Source organism: Gorilla gorilla, chromosome 2 (genome assembly GCF_029281585.2).
Source record: "Gorilla gorilla gorilla isolate KB3781 chromosome 2, NHGRI_mGorGor1-v2.1_pri, whole genome shotgun sequence".
NCBI lineage: Eukaryota > Metazoa > Chordata > Mammalia > Primates > Hominidae > Gorilla > Gorilla gorilla.
In genome coordinates, this window is record NC_086017.1 from 161384241 (window position 1) to 161388622 (window position 4382).

The 4382-nt window shown below is 42.1% G+C and overlaps 1 long non-coding RNA gene and 1 pseudogene across 2 annotated transcripts; both read left to right on the forward strand.

The window, feature by feature from the left end:
* Nucleotides 1-385: 385 nt before the first annotated feature.
* Nucleotides 386-2077, forward strand: LOC109026165 (uncharacterized). Of its 2 annotated transcripts, none has more exons than XR_010132703.1 (3): nucleotides 386-469; nucleotides 802-865; nucleotides 1753-2077. It is a non-coding gene; the product is annotated as an uncharacterized lncRNA (long non-coding RNA). The 2 variants fall into 2 exon arrangements; XR_002005122.3 differs by lacking the exon at nucleotides 386-469 and adding an exon at nucleotides 567-697.
* Nucleotides 2078-3650: 1573 nt separating this feature from the next.
* LOC115934259 (uncharacterized) lies at nucleotides 3651-3789 on the forward strand (annotated as a pseudogene).
* Nucleotides 3790-4382: the final 593 nt, after the last annotated feature.

Below are 4382 nucleotides of genomic sequence, written 5' to 3' on the forward strand. Positions count from 1 at the left end.
AGAAGAACCAGTCCACACCACTCCTTCCACCACCTCCTTTCCTCATTCCTCTTCCTTCTCTTTCACTGTTGGGGCGGCTGTGTGGATATCAGAGTTCAGCTGTACAAGCCAGAGTGGGAAGTTTTGGCTGATTGCCAGTTTTCTTCAGAATTTCTCTACAGGTTGAGTTAGGGAGCAGCAAGCTGGTGGCAGGGAGGAACCAGTGTTTGTTGTGCTTTCCATAACATGAGATCCATCTCTTCCAAGCCACCCTTTTCTCCAGTACTGACTAGCTGATCTCCAAGATACCTGATGGTCTAGTTTCAGGATTAGCCCTGTGGTCTGACCCGCTGGCTACTCCAGATGGACCTGTCTCCGGGCTCTTCTGTGTGCTTAGCCTTCCCTCTGGGCAGAAATGCACCAGGGAAAGGACATAACGAAACTGTTTTTATCAGAACAGCCTGCCTGAGAGAGATCAAGCAGAGCACAGGTAAAAATGTTAATAAAAATTAAAAATAGAACCTGCAGAACAGGTATTGCTCTTTTTCAGTTGGCAGAAGCCTGCTGCCAATATCAGAGTGATCCCTACCAGTGTGATGAGTGTGGGGAAGGCCATAGAAAGGACTGGCGAATGCTGGCGTTGATGTGTGTTATTTTAACATTTCTGAAATCCTGTTCTTAGTCTGCACACCTTGTCCGAGGCTCCGATGTTATCCAGGTGATTCATCATTTAATGCTGTTGGCTTCAACATGGATTTAATGGTAATTAAACCAAGTGCACACTATGTGAAGATCTATTCACTTGGAGGTCCTTCATTTCAGGTCACCAGGTATGCCCCTGGGCTCCTGCCGCAGCTGATCGGGTGCTAGGTGCTGAGGATACACGGTGAGTTCCTTCTCTCCCCTCAGGGGCCGGTGTCTGGATGGGTAACTTTAATATGATGTCGGATACAGAGAGGGCCAAAAGAGCATGAAGGAAGGCCCTTGACCTCCCAGGTGGTGAGCTGGAGACCTTGGGGAGATGGAGTGAGGTGCAATTTGCAGGAAGAAAGGAGTTACCCAGGTAAGCGGGAGGAAGGCAATGGCATTCCCAGTAGAGGGAGCTCTCTTTTTGTATATTGTAGACAGGAAGGAAGTGGGAGGTGGAAGGTGGGAAGAAGGTGGTCAGAAGGAAGAAAAGGAATTGCATTCTCTCCCTTTCCTACCCATCTGCACTCTTATTGCTGCAGAAATAGAGAGAGAAAATCCACATCTAGGGATGGTTTTTATCAGCTTAAAAGAGGTAGAATAAATTTGGATTACTGTTTCTAATAGCAACAAAACAAACAAATCAGAAAACCCAAGCTGCACACAACCTGAATGTCTATCCATAGACATTGCTTAAACAAACCCAGTACATTCATATATATTATGGAATAATATGTAGTTTTTTTTAAAAAAAATAAGATAGCTTTATATGTAGAGAGATATCCAAGAAATATTAGTAAATAAAAAAGCAAGTCATAGGAAAATATATATAGTGTATACGTTCCCATTTATGTAAAGAAATATATGCATCTTACTTGCGGTCATGTATTTTTGTGCATCTATATACATGCACATATATAAACACATAGAAAAAAGGTCTGGAAAGATTCTTAACTTCTAGGGAGGGAAGTGGGATTGGAGGATGGCAAAGAAGGACTTTCACTTTCTGCTCAATTCGCTTCTATATTGTTTATATTTTTACCCGAGAATGTATTACTGAGGTAATTTTTTTTTTTTTTTTTTTAGTCGGGGAGAAAGCAATTGGAAGAAATGCAAAGCTCTTCAAAGGAGACCTATAAAGTCATCTTTGTTTTGTTCATTCTTCTCATTTTTCTGCATTCTGGGCATTCTCCTAAATTGGGGAGAAACCAAAATGCCCAGAAGTCAAATTCTGCAACTGTCATCATGCAAAATGTCAAATGAGAGAACCAAAGTATGCTGGATTCTATATTGTTAGGAAGGGATGGTTAATTTGATTGACTCTCGGGAGCTATTTTTCTAGCATTAAGTAATTCTAGGGAACCCTTCTGTGATCATCTCTGAGTAAATAAAGAAGTGAAATTGCAATTCACATAATGAATCAACTTTAATGCTCTCATAGAGAATATAAGCCAAATTACAATGTGAATTTAAATTGTAATATGTCAGAGGCACATTATCCCAATGGCAATATTTTCTAAAATGTCTCTTCTTTTTTTTTTTTTTTTTCTTTTGAGACGGAGTTTTGCTCTTGTCCCCCAGGCTGGAGTGCAATGGCTTGATCTTGGCTCACTGCAACCTCCACCCAGGTTCAAGTGATTCTCCTGCCTCAGCCTCCCAAGTAGCTGGGATTACAGGCATCCGCTGCCATGCCCAGCTAATTTTTGTATTTTTAGTAGAGATGAGGTTTCACCATATTGGCCAGGCTGGTCTCAAACTCCTGACCTCAGGTGATCTGCCTGCCTCGGCCTCCCACAGTGCTGGGATTACGGCTGTGAGCCACCGCTCCCAGCCTAAAATGTCTCTTCTTACCCAGCTTCCACCTCCAAGCACACATGCCTCTCACACATCTGTTATTTTGTTATCTAGTACTGAGCCAACAACAAAGCAGAACATCTAGCACCAGCAAATATTTAGATGATACACTGTTAAAGCAGCTCCCACTAACACCAGATAGGCTTAGGGGTCATTTTGCTCTTTAGCATCTCCCCTACCGAGGCCTGCGGAAAATTTCTAAGCTTACCTGGTGCCGGTGGGAGCTGAGTTCAACCCCACTAGACAACAGAGTCCCAGATTGTATGTCCCAGATTCAACCTCTGGTTCATGTCAGATCTAGCAAGAGTTTGGGGCCACCTTAACTTTTCAACTTGCCAGGGATAGAAAATGTGGATGGCCTTTCCCACTGTTTATTTATGTGGGTCAGGTCGCTTAACCTGGGTAGGCTCCCATTTCCTCACATCCGCAGGGGTGCGCAGTTTCTAGACCAGAGAATGTGTTTAAACCCCATGTGACCCTTGAGGAAAAAGCTCTAATAGTAAAGAAGATCCTCTGTTTGAAGAGAAGGGCAAGGCAGTCTCACACCAAACAAAGCAATCCATATAAGACCCTTTTCTTCTGCCTCAGGAATTCTTTCTTTTCTTTTCCTTTTTTTTTGGTGGGGGGTGGGGGTGGGGGACAGAGTCTCGCTCTGTCTCCCAGGCTGGAGTGCAGTGGCACGATCTTAGCCCACTGCAACCTCTACCTCCTGCGTTCAAGGGATTCTCCTGCCTCAGCCTCCCAAGTAGCTGGGATTACAGGCACCACCATGCCCAGCTAATTTTTGTATTTGTATTTTTATTTTTTTTAGTGGGGACGGGGTTTCGCCATGTTGCCCAGGCCAGTCTCGAACTCCTGAGCTCAAGCAATCCACCCGCCTCGGCCACCCAAAGTGTTGGGATTACACTGTGCCCGGCCGCCTCAGGAATTCTCTAAGTGGAGAATTAGTGGTGGGAATATTACACCTGATAGCTCAGAGGTCTCTACATTCAAATTTGTCCAAGGTTTATTACTGGGGTCCCTGGACATAATCCAAAGGGTTCACAGACTAGTTGGATTGGGGGAGGAATCACTATTTCCACCAACCTCTCTCTGAAATTTAGCAAGTTTTCTATTTTAAATATGGTAACATCGCTTCTCGGCCTTTTAGCTAAGATCAAGTGTAGTATCTGTTCTTACCAGTTTAAATATGGTAACAAACTACAGTAGTCTTATTGGTACCTGTGGCTTAGTCACCAATAGAAATCAAGATAATTTCATATAACATTTCATAATGTCAGATCTAATGTCATGATAATTTCATATAACATAGTTACCCCAGATATCTCAAAATATTTGCCCTGATCACTATTGCAAAATTTTGGAAGTTACTTAACTTGCCATTAGATCTTTTTGTATAATGTTTAATAAATAAGAACATATAAAAATCTTTATCATAGACTTTAAAAAATATTTTAATAACTGTATTTCAGTATGCCCAGATGCATTTTTAGCCCAATGTATTTTCTTTTTATAACCCAATTTATTTTCTTTTACTGTTTTATATAAAGATAGTATTCAGAGCGGGATGCATAAACCTCACCAGTCTGCCAAAGGAATCCATGTCCAATAAAGATTAAGAACCTCAGCTCTAAGTGAGGTTAGAATGGGGTTTGCAAATGTTGCTCAGGGTCTGTGTCAATGTCACTTTATTTAAACATTCCTGAGATTCAGCCTCCAGCTCACTGAGCTCCTCCTAACCAAATATGTGAAGGAAGAAGCTTCATCTGTATAAACATCATCCAGCTAAAGTGTCAGGTTTCCTTCTCTTCTTCACAGTTGTTTGAAGCCAACAGTTAAAGGCATTAGAAGGATCAAATATC